This window comes from Haemaphysalis longicornis, unplaced genomic scaffold, assembly GCF_048455015.1.
Source record: "Haemaphysalis longicornis isolate Haplotype H1 unplaced genomic scaffold, Haemaphysalis longicornis Haplotype H1 scaffold_4, whole genome shotgun sequence".
NCBI lineage: Eukaryota > Metazoa > Arthropoda > Arachnida > Ixodida > Ixodidae > Haemaphysalis > Haemaphysalis longicornis.
In genome coordinates, this window is record NW_027526361.1 from 174578453 (window position 1) to 174595811 (window position 17359).

Here is a 17359-nt window from a genome sequence, read left to right on the forward strand (position 1 = left end):
GCACGTCTGGTGTAAAGGGCCAGGGTGAAGAACGTGAGTGGTTACAAGATAAATACGGTGGCTGGTGTATAGGACCAGGGGTAAAACTATGGGTGATAAGAGATGAGTTGTAAGAAATGAACTTCAGATAGGAACCTTAAGGTTCGCTGAACAGAGAACATGGCTTCATCTCCTAAGAAGTATGACGGGTGTGGTGGAATATGTCGTGTGTGTAGTTGTGGGAAGTGTTTTCGTCGTGTAATGTCGAGTGCCTTACATTGTATGAGGATGTGGATCACGGATAGGGCCTCTCCGCACCTGCTGCACAGAGGTCTTGGAGACCCCGTGAGAAGGTGCGAGTGCGTTGCATGAGTGTGCCCTATCCGTAATCTAGCCAAGGCGACTTCAGTGTATCTATTACGTGTGTCGGTGTTGTATGGTCCCAAGTGTGGTTTTATTACGTGTAACTTGTTATCTGTCTGTTCACTCCAGTGTGTTTGCCATATTTTGCGAAGTTGTTGCCTGATGTGTGGTTTCACATCGGTGTAGGGTAATGTGGTTATGTCTACTGCATTCGACAGTGTAGCAGCAGCAGCCATTCGATCCGCTGCTTCGTTCCCGGCTATACCACAGTGGCCAGGGACCCAGCAAAGGACTAGTTCAAATTTGTGGACATACACAGACATAATACCCTTGACTATTAGATTTACAACGTGATTTTTTCAAGACTTTGTTGACGACAACGCCCGCACGACACTGAGGGAGTCTGTATATATAATGGATTGTGGGATGTGACTTTGAAGGATATGATTAACAACAAGAAGTACACCATAAGCCTCTGCCGTAAAGATACTCGTATTACTGTTAAGAGTTTTAGTGACATTAAGGCCGGGCCCATGCGCCGCGCAGGACACAGAGGTGGCAGTTTTAGAGGCGTCCGTATAAAATTCAGAAAATTGATACTTATGCTGCAAATACAAGAAGTGCTGCAGAATTGCACATGTGGGAGCTCGGTTTTTATCTACATGTGTGAAGGATGTGTCGCATGATACAGGGCGGAGATGCCATTGTGCTATAAAATCTGTTTGAGAACTTTGTATGGTGTCTAAAAAGGAGACAGAAAGCTCTGACGCTTCCTCTCTAACTCTGTAAGAGAAGGGCGCAGAGAACGATGGTCGGTTTAGGAGTAGTGCAGTCTGAGACGTATCATAAAAAGCCGATTTAAAAGGATGGTGTGGCATAGATGAAATTTTAAAAGCAAAAAGAAGATCTGTGTATGCTCGCTGACGTTGTAGGTTCCACTTATTACACTCCACATAGAGGCTTTCGACCGGGCTAGTCCGGAAGGCGCCACATGCCAACCGGAGCCCCAGATGAAGCACTGGGTCCAGCATTTTGAGGGATGTCTTACTTGCTGACCCATCAACAACGCTTCCGTAGTCTAATCGTGAACCTATCAGGCTGGTAAAAACACGTAAAAGAAGTTGTTTGTCGGCCCCATATGAAGAGTGGGAGAGAACCTTGAGTATATTCATGGCCTTTAAGCATTTATGTTTAAGTTGTTTTATGTGTGGAATGAACGAGAGCTTTTCGTCAAGGACTACACCTAAAAACTTGTGTTCATTTCTGACTGGAATTGAGACACCATTGAGTTTGATGTCTGGATCCGGCCGAATGCCGCGCCTTTTCGAAGACAAAACACAAGTACACTTCACTGGATTAAATTTAAAACCGTTGCTATCTGCCCAGCCAGCTAGCTTGTTAACACCAAGCTGGACTTGGCGCTCGCAGATAGACAGGTTACAAGACTTAAAGGATATTTGCACGTCGTCTACATAGATTGAGCAGGAAATGGTTGGTGGCAGAGCCTTCCGAAGAGAGTTCATTTTTACAATAAACAACGTGCAACTCAAAACTCCACCTTGCGGAACACCGTTTTCCTGCACATGAACTCTAGAGAGTGCAGTTCCAAATCGCACGCGAAACGTTCTCTCAGAGAGGTAACTGGCAAGCGTGTTCCACATGTTACCCGACATACCAAAGGACTTCAAATCGCTGAGGATGCCGTACCGCCAAGCAGTGTCGTACGCCTTTTCAAGATCAAAGAATAGTGTCATACAGTACTGCTTATGCAGGTAAGCATCCTTAATATATGACTCTAACGCAACGAGTTGATCGTTCGTAGATCGCCCCGCCCTAAAGCCTGCCTGACAGCTCTCGAGAAGACTGTTGTACTCTAAGAAGTACACGAGTCTCCTGTTTATCATCTTCTCGAAGAGCTTACACCGGCAGCTTGTCAGGGCAATGGGGCGATAACTGGCGGGAGAGGAACGGTCCTTCCCTTCCTTTAGGAAACCACTACTATGGCCTCCCTCCAAGAGCGTGGGAAGTGCCCCGAAAGAAATATTTTATTGTAGAGGTGAAGAAGTGTTCCAAGTGTGTCTGCATGTAAGTGTTGTATCATTGTGTATGAAATCCTGTCTGCACCTGGAGCTGAAGGTTTACAAGTACCGAGTGCGACCTTCAGCTCATGAAGTGAAAAGGGGGTGTTATAGGATGAGTTCGACTTATTAGTGTCTCGCAAGGACTTCTTCTCACATGATGTTTTGTGTTTAATGAAAGTGTTGGTGTAGTGTGCTGAACTGGACACGTGTTCGAAGTGTTGTGCAAGTGTGTTAGCCTGGTCTTCCAGTGTGTCCCCTGTTGTACTAACCAGGGGCAGGCTGTGTGTCTGTTGTCCTTTTAGTTTTCGTATTCGTGTCCAGACTTTGTGTGTGTCAGTGTATGAGTTGATGGAAGTGAGGAAGGTGCGCCAACTCTCCCTTTTCGCCTCACGACGCACTCGCTTCCCAAAAGCCTTTGCCCGTTTAAAAGAAATGAGGTTATGTGACGTGGGGTACCGGCGAAGGACACCCCACGCCTTGTTCTGGGCCTCTCGCGCCCGCCTGCAGTCCTCGTTCCACCAGGGCCGCCTTGGGGTGCGGGGCCCACTGGACGCCTGGGGAATGGACTTTTCGGCAGCGTCGAGGATGTGAGCCGTGACGAGTTCGGCGGCTTCCTCCACGTATAGGTGTTTTATGGATGTGTGGTGTAGTTGAGATGTTTGTGTGAATGTGCTCCAGTTTGCTTGTGATTCATTAAACCTTTTATGGGAAGATGGACTGCTCGGGCCTATACCTATATACGTTAATGAAGAGGGGAAATGGTCACTACCATATGGGTCTGTGCCCACACCCCACTCAAGACAAGGAAAGAGAACTGCGGAACCAATCGCCAAGTCAAGATGAGAGTATGTATTGTGTCCTAAGTTATGGTATGTAGGCTGTTTTTTGTTGAAGAGGCATGCTCCGGAGGATGTAAGAAACTTCTCTATCAGGCGACCTCGGGCATCCGTTCTGGAGGAGCCCCAAAGAGAGTTGTGCGCATTAAGGTCGCCTGTTAGTATGTATGCTTCGGGCAGCTGGTCGACCAGCGCCTCGAAATTAGAGCTCGAAAGTGCATGATCAGGAGGAATGTAGATGGAGCATACCGTTACCAACCTATTAAATATTATCGTACGGATTGCTACAGCCTCGAGGACAGTGTTCAAGGTGACAGGGTGGCAGGCTAAGGATTTCCGGGCGACAATTGCCACACCTCCTGAAGAGTGTGTGCAGCCAACCCTGTCCTTTCTGAATACCATGTACCTATTTAAGAAATTTGTCTGTTTGGAATTGAGGTGAGTCTCTTGGAGACACATGAGACTTGGCTGATTGGCATGCAGGATATCATACACATCATCAAGATTTTTAAGGAGGCCTCTGCAGTTCCATTGAATGATGTTTTCTGTCCCCATTATTTACGTTTAAGAATGAATGGAGTGTGTGTATATGTTCATGTGTCGTCTTTTGGGGCTGTTACTCTGGGATTAGGCTTTTTAGGCCTGTCTGTAGGCTTGGAAGTCGGTGGCCACTCCTTGCGCTGCGTTGCAGGCAGGAACGGCCTGACATCCATCTCGTCGTCAGATGTCCGAGGGGTGCCCGACGGACCGGGACCCCCGAACTTGGCCCCCCCTCGGGAGCCCTTCGTTTGAGCCGCCACCGCCGAGGGCGTCCGGGGCACCAGAGGTGGCACGGGCGGTGCGGTGACGGTGAGAGCCGGTGCGGGGCCCGTGGTGTCCATCACCTCGGTACCCTCCAACGGACTGGAGGACGGGTAGACAGAGGCGGGAGCGGCACCGGTCCCGACAGGAGTGGTTTGCACTACAACCGCTGCTGCCTCAGCAAGCGGCGTGGTGCCGGGTTGGGCTGCGTGAGGCAACCAAGCGGGGGGCGGGGGCGGGACCAGGTCAGACTCGCTGAACTGGGTCCCTGTGGATACCAGACGCCGCTCCGCCCCCCGGCGAGCCGCGTCAGCGTACCTCCCCAGAGGGAAAGAGGCGAACCTCTTTCTCGCCTCCGGGAAGGTGATGTTCTCGGTTACCTTAATGTTGATTATCTTTTTCTCGAGTTGGAACTTTTCGCACTTGCGGGAGTACGCTGCATGCCGTCCCCCGCAGTTTACACAAGTGAGGGTATCGGATTGGCAGTTGTCACTAGGATGATCGTGCGCCGCGCATTTCGCACACGTCGTTCGGCCACGGCAAGAGTTCGTACCGTGCCCGAACCACTGGCACTTAAAACAGCGCCGCGGGTTCGGGATGTACGGACGTATTGAGCACCGGATAAAACCTGCATATATATGTTGTGGGAGAACTGCGAGGTCAAAGGTCAAGATGATGTGCTTGGTGGGAATCTCCTTGTCCTCTCTACGGATAGTGATGCGTCTCACGGCAGTGACGCCCTGATCCTTCAAGCCGGCAAGGAGATCCGCATCGGTTTCGTTCAGGAGGTCTGTCTCGGATATCACACCCTGCGAGCTGTTGAGGCTCCGATGGGGTGTGACCCGGATGTCAAGATCAGCCAGTCTAGTCTGAGCTAGAAGCTTCGCAGACTGCTGCTTGTCATTTATTTCAATTAAGAGTTCACCAGACCTTTGTTTTTTGCATTTATACGATTTTCCTACTATGGCTTCAAGATACTTGGCGATCAAGAAGACTGACTGAGATGCAAGAGGGTGGGTTGGATTGAGGGATTCCATCACAAGAAATCGAGAAAAATGGTCCGGTTCAGGAAAGGTTAACGACGGCAACGGAGGAAAGGATACTTCGGTGCGGCCCCTTTTCAGGGACCGATCACGGTTGGGGGGGGGTTTTAGACAATACCATAAAGCATAGTATAAAAGCAGGGAGACGGGGGTACTTTCTTCTTTGACCTTACCCTGGTAGCCAAAGAGGTCCCGGAGCTCCCTGCCTGGTGAACAGACAGGGAGCCCATCCGCCGGAGCTTGACCTGGGCTCCGACGGCCACCGTTCGTGGTTTCTAACCCTCCACCTATAAACACATCGCCACGGTTGGATCCAGCTTATGTTTGGGGGCTCGGGGTCCGCGGTATCGCCAGTAACGTCACCAAGATTGCTCAAGGTGCCCCGTGCGGGGCGTGTACCGTTGTTAATACTTGACGAATATTTAAATCGTGCATTACTATGTTCTCACGACAAGACGAAGAGGGCAGTAGGCCATACCGCTGTGTTACCAACGATCGATGATGAAGATGTGAACGGTGGCAGCCAGCATGGGCTCCGTTATGGCCGCTGGCAAATAGTTCGTGTCATCATGTAAACACAATGTGTTATTATGGCTGGATTCTGCAGCGGGCATATTTGTGAAACAGTGCCGCGCTTCACACTTTGCGGCCGTTAGGTCGTACCAGAAGCAGCGGTGTAAAAATGGTGTGTGATTTTTAGATTTCTTGCTTCCCATCAATTAAAATTAACGAAGTATTCAGACAAAAATGTCAACAAAACCAAGATAAACCTGTGTGCAAGCGCTCAGACATTGCACACATAGTTGCACCTCGGCTGATCTTGGAGCCGTATGATTCTATGCGATTAACGCTCCTGCATTCCTGATTTATTAAAGGGACACTGAAGTGATATGTAAACATTGTGGGATTACTAGCGCAAATTGTAGTCCGGAGTCCCCAGGCCATGTTTCGACCACTCTAGGCGCGTTTACGCGATTTTATTTAGTAGAAAAACTAATTCGAAAACGCTGCCCTCCTCTCTTTACGCTCGCCCATTTTCTGTGGCGTTTTCGTGTGACGTCAGGAGGGGATGAGCTGGCAATTGGCTGGGCCGCGGCTGCGCTACTGCACGGCTCCCCGGCCGACAGAGTCAGTCGGCCCAGCGTTTCGTCCGCCGGCCGCCGGCGGGTCGTCGCAATCAAGGAGGTTCCCCGCACGGGGCACCTAGAGCAATCTTGGTGACGGTACTGGCGATACCGCGGACCCCGAGCCCCCAAACATAAGGTGGATCCAACCGTGGCGATGTGTTTATAGGTGGAGGGTTAGAAACCACGAACGGTGGCCGTCGGAGCCCAGGTCAAGCTCCGGCGGATGGGCTCCCTGTCTGTTCACCAGGCAGGGAGCTCCGGGACCTCTTTGACTACCAGGGTACGGTCAAAGAAGAAAGTACCCCCGTCTCCCTGCTTTTTCCAATGCCATATGGATAAATCAAAACCCCCCCCCAGACGTGATCGGCCCCCTAAAAGGGGCCGCACCGAAGTATCTTTTCCTTCTTTGCCTTCTATCTCGCTCCCAAAGCCAGATAACTACCCTCGTTTTTTGATCATTGAATCTGTAGACAAATCGAAGCCGCTTTCCTCTCAATCTGTATTTCTTGTTTCTAAATACCTTGAAGGTATCATCGGCAAAACATATGATGCCAAAAAGCTCAGAACTGGTGAAGTGCTAGTTGAAGTTAAAACTCAGCAGCAATCCACAATCCTCCTGAAACAAACCCGCATGGCAGATCTGGAGATCAGGGTCACACCCCACCGCAGCCTCAACAGCTGTCAAGGTGTGATCTCTGAGGCAGATCTCATGTCCGAGACCGAGGCCGACCTTTTGGAAGGCTTAAGGGATCAGGGCGTCACGGCTGTAAAGCGCATATCAATACGCCGAGATGATAAACAGGTAGCAACTAGACACATTATCTTGACCTTCGATCGATGCACCCTTCCAGAATTCATAAATGCCGGTTAGATACATTGTTCTGTCCGCCCATACATCCCGAACCCACGGCGCTGCTTCAAGTGCCAACGGTTCGGGCATGGCACAAACTCCTGCCGCGGCCGCCTTACCTGTGCAAAATGCGGCCAACATGACCACCCATCCGAAAACTGTAACACCCAGAGTTTCACCTGTGCCAACTGCCAGGGGCCCCACGCAGCGTGGTCCCGCACTTGCGAGAAATTCCAACAAGAAAAGAAAATAATCAATGTCAAAGTAACAGAGAACATTACCTTCCCAGAGGCGCGAAAGAGGTTCGCCTCTTTCCCCCTGGGGAGGTACGCCGACGCAGCTCGCCGGGGGGCGGAGCGGCGTCTTGTTTCGGCGGGGACCCAGTACCGCGAGTCGGACTTGGTCCCGCCCCCGCCCCCCCCTGGGCTGCCTCTGGCAGCCCGACCCGCCTCCGCACCGCTCGCTGAGCCAGCAGCGGTTGTGGTGGCAACCTCTTCCGTCGGGACCGGTGCCGCTCCCGTCCGTGCCTCCCCATCGTCCAGTGCGTTGGAGTGTGCCATGGACACCACGAGCCCCGCACCGGCTCCCACCGCCACCGCACCGCCCGTGCCACTATTGGTGCCTCCGACACCACCGGCAGTGGCGGGTCAAACGAAGGGCCCCCGAAGGGGGTCCAAGTCCGGGGGGCCCGGTTCGACGGGCACACCCAGGACATCGGACGATGAGATGGACGTCGGGCCGTTCTTGCCTGCGGTGCACCGCAAGGAACGCGTCCCGACGCCAAAGCCTCCCGACAAGCCAAGAAAGGCGACAGTCACAGCCCCGAAAGACGACACATAACCAAACACACACACTCCAGTAGCTCTAACACTAAATAATGGGAAGAGAAAACATAATTCAATGGAACTGTAGAGGCCTTCTTAAAAATCTTGATGACGTGTATGAGATTCTGCATGCCAATCAGCCAAGTGTAATGTGTGTTCAGGAAACACACCTGAATTCCAAGAACACAAATTTCTTGAACAGTTACTTGATATACAGAAAGGACAGGGATGGCTGCACGCACTCTTCTGGGGGTGTGGCCATAATTGCTCGGAAATCCTTAGCATGCCACCCTGTCGCTCTGAACACTGTCCTTGAGGCTGTGGCAATTCGAACAATAATATTTAATAGGTTGATAACGGTATGCTCCATATACATTCCTCCTGATGTTGCACTTTCAAGCTCTGACTTCGAGGCACTGGTTGACCAGCTGCCCGAACCATACATTCTTACAGGCGACCTTAATGCTCACAACTCTCTTTGGGGCTCCTCCAGAACGGATGCCCGAGGTCGCCTGATAGAGAAATTTCTTACATCTTCAGGAGCATGCCTTTTCAACAATAAACAGCCTACATACCATAACATAGGACACAACACATACTCATGTCTTGACTTGGCGATTGGCTCCGCAGTTCTCTTTCCTCTCCTCGAGTGGGGTGTGGGCACTGACCCATACGGTAGTGACCACTTCCCCACCTCACTCACATACATAGGTAAAGGCCCATGCAGTCCATCTTCCCATAATAGGTTCAATGAAGCACGAGCTAACTGGAATACATTTACAGAGACATCCAAACTACACCACACATTCATAGGACACCTACACGTCGAAGAAGCTACCCAACTCCTCACGGCGCACATCCTCAACGCCGCCGAAAAGTCCATTCCCCACGCCTCTGGTGCCCCGCGCAACCAGCGGAGGCCGTGGTGGAATGAGGACTGTAGGCGGGCGCGAGAGGCCCAGAACAAGGCGTGGGGTATCCTTCGTCGGTACCCCACGTCGGCAAACCTCCTCTTGTTCAAACGGGCCAAGGCGTTCGGAAAACGTGTGCGCCGTGAGGCAAAACGCGATAGTTGGCGTACATTCATAACATCAATTAACTCCTACACAGACACACGGAAAGTATGGACACGTATACGCAAGCTAAAAGGACAAAAGACACACAGCCTGCCCCTGGTTAGCACAACAGGGGACACTCTGGAAGACCAGGCTGACACACTCGCACAACACTTCCAGCACGTGTCCAGTTCAGCACACTACACGAACACTTTCCTGAAACATAAAGCCTGTTGTGAAAAGAAGTCCCTACGCGACAACAACAAATCACAGACTTCGTACAACTCTCTGTTTTCACTACATGAGCTGAGGGCTGCTCTGAGCACGTGTAAACCCTCAGCTCCAGGCCCAGACAACATCACATACACAATGATACAACACCTGCACGCAGACACTCTTCTAACACTCTTACACCTCTATAACAAGATTTGGCTTTCGGGGCACATTCCAAACTCTTGGAAGGAGGCTATAGTTGTAGCTTTCCTGAAGGAGGGAAAGGACCCGTCGTCCCCCTCAAGTTACTGTCCTATTGCCTTGACGAGCTGCCTGTGCAAGCTCTTCGAGAAGATGATAAACCGCAGGCTCGTGTACTTCCTTGAGTACAACGGTCTTCTCGAGAGCTGCCAGGCAGGCTTCAGGGCGGGGCGATCCACGAATGATCAACTCGTAGCTCTTGAATCTTACATTAAGGATGCCTTCGTGCATAAACAGTATGTCGTGACTGTGTTTTTCGACCTCGAGAAGGCCTACGACACCGCTTGGCGCTACGGGATCCTCAGTGACCTGAAGACTTTCGGTGTTTCGGGCCATATGCTCAACACTCTGGCTAGTTATCTGGCCCACAGAACGTTTCGCGTGAGAGTTGGTAGCGCACTGTCAAGGATTCATGTGCAAGAAAACGGCGTGCCCCAAGGTGGAGTTTTAAGCTGTACTCTTTTTATAATTAAAATGAACTCTCTTGGGAAGGCATTGCCACCTACCATTTCTTACTCTATGTATGTAGACGACGTACAGATATCTTTTAAATCTTGTAATATGTCAATCTGTGAACGTCAGGTCCAGCTTGGTGTTAAAAAACTTGCCAGCTGGGCAGACAAGAATGGTTTTAAAATTAATCCTGGAAAGAGCTCTTGTGTGGTATTCTCCAGGAAGCGTGGGGTCCACCCGGACCCAGACATCACTCTTGCGAATGTGCCAATTCCTGTGAACAAGGAGCACAAGTTTTTAGGTATTTTATTCGACGAAAAACTGACATTCATCCCACATATCAGACAGCTCAAATGCAAATGCTTAAAAACAATGAATATTCTTAAGGTCCTCTCACATCAATCTTATGGGGCCGACAAACAACTCCTGCTGCGCCTGTACACGGCGTTGGTGGGGTCTCGGCTCGACTACGGCAGCGTCGTGTATGGGTCGGCGACAAAGACCGCACTGAGAATGCTCGACCCAGTGCTGCATCTTGGCCTTCGCCTCTCATGCGGCGCTTTCCGCACTAGCCCTGTCGAAAGCCTTTATGTCGAGTGCGACAAGTGGTCTCTAGGGCATCAGCGGGAGTATGTTGATCTGCTATATGCATCTAAGATTGTATCCCTTACCAACCATCCTTTTAATCCTATCATGAACAATACATCAAACTTGCAACTCTTTTTAAACAGGCCATCCATTTCCTTACCTTTCTCTCTCAGAGTTAGGGAGGAGGCTTCTGCACTCACGGTCCCTCTTTCAGACACGCACAAGACACCCATCTATAATTTAATTCCACCATGGCATCTACATCCTATATCATGCGACTTATCATTCACATTAGTAGAAAAAAATAGGGCACCCAGAAGTGCAATTCTGCAGCACTTCCTGTTCCTGCAGGACAAGTACAGGTGCGCAGAATTCTATAGCGACGCGTCGAAAACTGGTTTTACTGTATCTTGTGCAGCGCACGGACCAAATTTTACCGTAACTACAACAATGAATTTTCATAGCAGTATTTACACGGCAGAAGCCTATGGCATTTTACTCGTTTCAAACCACATCCTCGAACATAAAATTCCAAAGTCCATCATCTACACAGATTCTCTAAGCGTTGTACAGGCACTGTCATCCGGAAAGTCATCTAAAAACTATGTGATCAATGCTCTTTTCAAGGTACTAATGACTGCATATGCCTCAAATCTTCAAATAACTATATGCTGGGTACCAGGTCACTGTGGGATCCCTGGCAATGAGACTGCTGATCAAATGGCTGGTGCTGCTGCTCTCATGACCACAGTTGACATAACAACAGTACCTTACACCGACCTAAAGACACACATCAGACGACAGCTTCGTAACACATGGCAATTACACTGGAGTCAACAAACAGACAACAAACTACACGTAATAAAACCACAACTGGGACGCTACATAACTGACACACACAACAGATACACTGAAGTCGCCCTGGCTAGGCTGCGGATAGGCCACACACATGTTACGCACTCCCACCTGCTCACTGGAACTTCGGGACCCACGTGTAGCAGGTGTGGAAAGGGCCTATCCGTAGTCCACATACTAATCACATGCAAGGCACTTGACACAACACGACACAAACATTTTCCTGAATTATACAGACGACATATTCCTTTGCACCCATCATACTTTTTAGCCGACGAACCAATGTTTTCTAGTCAACGTGTTTTTAAGTTTTTAGCTGAGGTAAATTTTCTGCAGCTCTTGTCATATCATGTGTAATCACCCTGGCCCTATACACCAGCCATCTCCATTGTCTTTTGTTTTGCATCACCTTTACTTTTAGTCACATGTTTTAGTACTTACGGTCTCATCATAATCCAGTAACTTCTTCTTTGGCGCTCTTTGCCCATAGTCGGCCTTGCGCCAATAAAACCCAACTATCATCATCATCAGCAGCAATCAAGGAGGTTAAAAAAAATTGCTTGGTTGCAATTCGTTCGCTTAGTTGAAACGAAGCCAGGAGACGTTTGTGGAAGAATGTGCCTTTCTTTACTTGGTTTGTTTGTACACTGTATCTAGCTCCAAGTCAAGGTCGCTTCACACAAGCGCTGCACATGCGACGCTTCGCTGACTGGTACGCCAGTAGGAAAATATAAGGCCTCTTGAAGGCGGGAGAAGAGTCAGCGAAGTCAATATAGGTACTAAGCAAATAAAATCAACTGATATTTTTACCGTACAGCGTTAAACTAGGGCGCGGGAAGCACTTTTTTGCGCTGGGCGAACAAGCACAGCGGTCAGCAGCACGACTACGCATCTGCGAACGCTTTTCCGTCTACGAAATGCAATTGCTAGGCGTGAGCTACTGTGGAAACTCGGGCGACGCGTACTGCACGATCGCAGTACAACAAATAGTCACCTAAGCGGCTTGAAATGCCAAAACTAAATAAAAGTGAAACCGGTTGTACAATATATACCTTATATTAGCAAGACATTTGCTTCCCGCTCCGTGGCCTAGCAGTCTGGGGCGCTAGGAATGCACACCAAATATTTTGCGAGCCACGAGTTCGAATCCTCGCGGGTACGTGCTTTTTTTTTGTAAGTTAACTTTTTTGTTTTCCGCCGGTGTTTTCTATATTGAGTTCACCTTTTTTGGGGCCGCAACGTTCATGGCTACACGAACTAGTTCACAAAACGCGCGCAGGCTGGCACTGGCGCGCTAGCGAGTTCTCGTTGGCGTGCTGTTGCCATAAGCACCGACTGCTTGCAGGCAGTCGGCACACGCCAGAATGAACAAACCCTTGGACTGGTGCGAACACGCTTTTTACGATACAGGCATGAGGGAGGCAAGCTCCAAATATGGGGGAAAAGCGCATGACATTTGGGCGTCTGCGGGTACGCGGAGGGCGTTCATGCACTGCGTAGGTCTCGGCTAGTGAATACTACGACTACAAGCCGTCCTGGGAGGCTTATCTTGTGCATTTTACAGCCGACAACATGGCAGAAGCGCGGTACGATGATTACTGAGATATTGAGAATGCCCATCCAACAAAGCCATTGGTTATGTTTTACAGAACCGAAACTGAAACCGAAACTTGTGTGATTGCTAACCTTGGGCATCGTCCAATCACGGCGCCCCTCCTCTCAACGTCACAGCCTTAGTTGGTGCGGCCGCCGCAAACCGCGCATGGTAGTTTTTCTTCTTTCGCGCTTTGTAAAATAATTACCGATTTGTCAACCGGATAAACGATGAAAAGTGTGCTAATTTGAGCCAGTCTACCCAGTGCAAGCAAAAACGGGAGCTTGACAAATTCACTTCAGTGTCCCTTTAAGTGCTGACCAATTTAGGGGCTAGCCTTGTCGTCGTAGCTGGCTCGCTGGACCCAATTAGAGCCACACGGCGTACCGTCGGAGCGGCTGTTGTCGCGGCGTAACCTTGAGGCTTCGATGATGATGATGATGGTTAGTGTTTATTGGCGCAAGGCCAACGAGGGCAAAGAGCGCCAGAGAAGACATTATTTATTGAAGAGAAGTGATTACCATGCAAAGGTAGGTATAAAAAAGTGTAAACCGAACATAGTAAAATCAATTAAAGAAAATGGTGAGGGCTGGTGTATAGGGCCAGATTTGATGAAGCGTGATAGGAAATGAGGTTTAAAAACTTGACCCCTGAAAAATACTCAAACACACGTTTCATGGAAACCATGGCATCGTCACCTAGAAACAATGATGGATGTAGGGGAATATGTTGTCTGCAGAGTTCTCTGAAGTGTTTGTGTCGTGTTGTGTGAAGTGCCTTGCATGAGATTAGGATGTGCACTACGGATAGGGCCTCTCCGCACCTGCTGCACTGGGGTCTAGAAGATCCCGTCAGCAGATACGAGTGCGTCGCATGGGTGTGCCCTATCCGCAGCCTACCCAAGGCGACTTCCGTGTGTCTGTTGTGTGAGTCAGCTGTGTACCGTCCCAAGAGTGGCTCTATTACATGTAGTTTGTTGTCTGTCTGTTCGTCCCACTGTGTTTGCCATGTTCTTCGCAGGTGTTGTCTTATGTGTGGCTTGAGGTCTCTGTAGGGTATCGTTGTAATGTTTACAGTGTTCCTGAGTGCAGCAGCAGTGGCCCTCTCGTCTGCGAACTCATTCCCAGCGATCCCTGCGTGTCCTGGGACCCAGCAGAGGACCAGCTCATGCTTTTGTGCATACACGGACATGATAGTGTTCAATACGAGATTAACTATGTGGTTTTTGGGGGGCTTGTGCGATGACAGTGCGCGAACAACACTCAAAGAATCTGTATAGATGATGGAATTGGGAATTTGATTTTTAAGAATGTGTCGCACAATCAGTAAAATTCCATACGCTTCTGCTGAAAAAATTGTTGTGTGCACGCTCATGGTTCTGGCTGCATTGAAATTTGGACCGTGAGCAGCGCACGACACCATAGTGGAGGTATTAGAAGCGTCACTATAAAATTCTGCACATGTGTATTTAAACTGCAAAGACAGAATGTGCTGCAGTATTGCAGCTCGTGGTACACGATTTTTGTCAAGTCTCATAAAAGAAAGGTCGCACCACACAGGGCGAACTTGCCAAGGCGGTAAACTGTTAGACAAGGATGACGTGTACACACCTAAAAACAAAGCACTGAGATCCGAGGCTCGCTCTCTCACTCTAAGTGAAAAGGGCAGAGGAACGGATGGGCGATTTACAAAGAGCAGAGATGTTGATGTATCGTTAAAAACCGGATAAAAAGGATGATTATTCAGCGACGAAATTTTAAAAGCATAAAGCAAGTCCATGTACGTTCGTTGGTTCTCAAGGCTCCACTTATCACACTCGACATAAAGACTCTCGGCAGGGCTAGTGCGAAAAGCACCCGAAGCAAGACGAGGGCCCAAGTGTAGCACTGGGTCCAGAATTCGCAAGGCTGTCTTAGTCGCCGACCCATACACCACACTGCCATAGTCTAAACGAGACCCAACCAAAGCAGTATACAAGCGAAGCAGGAGTTCTCTGTCGGAACCGTAGGATTGGTGGGAGGGAACCTTAAGTATATTTAGTCATTGTTTTGAGACATTTATTTTTAAGTTCCTTGATGTGGGGAATGAATGTGAGTTTGTGGTCAAACACAACACCTAAGAACTTGTGCTCCTTGTTCACAGGAAGCGACACGCCATTAAGATGAATGTCTGGGTCCGGATGTACCCCGCGCTTCCTGGAGAATATAATGCAGGAGCTTTTTACAGGATTCAATTTAAAACCATTCTTGTCTGCCCAGCCGGCAAGTTTCTTTACACCAAGCTGGACTTGACGTTCGCTGATTATATTGCATGATTTATAGGATATCTGGACGTCATCTACATACATGGAATAAGAGATTGTAGGTGGCAGTGCCTTACCAAGAGAGTTCATTTTTACTATGAAGAGAGTGAAGCTCAACACGCCACCTTGTGGCACGCCATTTTCTTGCACGTGAATATTTGAGAGTGCACCACCGACTCTTACTCGGAACGTTCTGTCTGACAAGTAACTGACAAGAGCGTTCAACATGTTACCCGAAACACCGAATGACTTGAGGTCACTAAGGATCTTATAACGCCATCGGTGTCGTATGCCTTCTCAAGGTCGAAAAACACAGTTAAACAATACTGCTTATGCGCGAAGGCATCCTTGATGTACGAGTCAAGAGCTAACAGTTGATCGTTGGTCGATCGCCGCACCCTTAAGCCTGCCCGGCAGCTCTCGATTATAGTTGGGTATTATTGGCGCAAGGCCGACTATGGGCAAAGAGCGCCAAAAAAAAGTTACTGAATTGTGATGAGACCGTAAATACTAGAACATGTGACTAAAAGACAATAAAGGGATGCAAAACAAGACAATGGAGATGGCTGGTGTATAGGGCCAGGATGATTACACCTGATATGACAAGAGCTGCAGAAAGTTCACCTCAGCTAAAAACTTAAAAACACGCTGACTAGAAAACATTGGTTTGTCGGCTAAAAAATATGATGGGTGCAAAGGAATGCGTCGTCTGTATAATTCAAGGAAATGTTTGTGTCGTGTTGTGACAAGCGCTCTGCATGTGATTAGTATGTGGACTACGGATAGGCCCTTTCCACACCTGCTACACGTGGGTCCCGAAGTTCCAGTGAGCAAGTGGGAGTGCTTCGCATGTGTGTGGCCTATCCGCAGCCTAGCCAGGGCGACTTCAGTGTATCTGTGGTGTGAGTCAGTTATGTAGCGTCCCAGTTGTGGTTTTATTACGTGTAGTTTGTTGTCTGTTTGTTGACTCCAGTGTAGTTGCCATGTGTTACGAAGCTGTCGTCTGATGTGTGTCTTTAGGTCGATGTAAGGTACTGTTGTTATGTCAACTGTGGTCATGAGAGCAGCAGCACTAGCCATTTCATCAGCGGTGTCATTGTCAGGGATCCCACAGTGACCTGGTACCCAGCATATGGTTATTTCTAAATCTGAAGCATATGCAGTCATTATGACCTTTAAAAGAACATTGATTACATAGTTTTTTGACGACCTTCCTGATGACAATGCCTGCACAACGCTTAGAGAATCTGTGTAGACGATGGACTTTGGAATCTTATGTTCGAGGATGTGATTTGACACGAGTAAAATGCCAAACGCTTCTGCCGTGTAAACACTGCTGTGAAAATTCATTGTTTTGATAACTCTAAAATTTGGTCTGTGCGCTGCACAAGAGACAGTAGAATTAGTTTTGGACGCGTCGCTATAGAATTATGCGTACCTGTACTTGTCCTGCAGCAACAGGAAGTGCTGCAGAATTGCATGCCTGGGTACCCTATTTTTTTCTACACGAGTGAATGACAGGTCGCATGTTAGAGGACGAAGATGCCCTGGTGCGATGTAATTATGAATGGGTGTCTTGTGCGTGTCTTAAAGGGGGACATTGAGTGCAGAAGCCTCCTCCCTAACTCTGAGAGAGAACGGTAAGGGAATAGATGGCCTGTTTAAAAAGTAAATTTGATGTATCGTTCATGATGGGATTAAAAGGATGGTTGGTCAGAGACACGATCTTGGATGCAAACAACAGGTCAACATAATCCCGCTGATGCCCTAGGCACCATTTGTCGAACTCGACATAAAGACTTTCAACGGGGCTAGTGCGGAATGCGCCACATGAGAGGCGGAGGCCAAGATGCAGCACTGGGTCGAGCATTTTCAGTGCTGTTTTTGTAGCCGACCCATACACGACACTGCCGTAGTCGAGCCGAGACCCCACCAACGCTGTGTACAGGCGCAGCAGGAGTTGTTTGTCGGCCACATAAGATTGATGTGAGAGGACCTTAAGAATAGTCATTGTTTTTAAGCATTTGCGTTTGAGCTGTCTGATATGTGGGATGAATGTAAGTTTTTCGTCGAATAAAATACCTAAAAACTTGTGCTCCTTGTTCACAGGAATTGGCACATTCGCAAGAGTGAT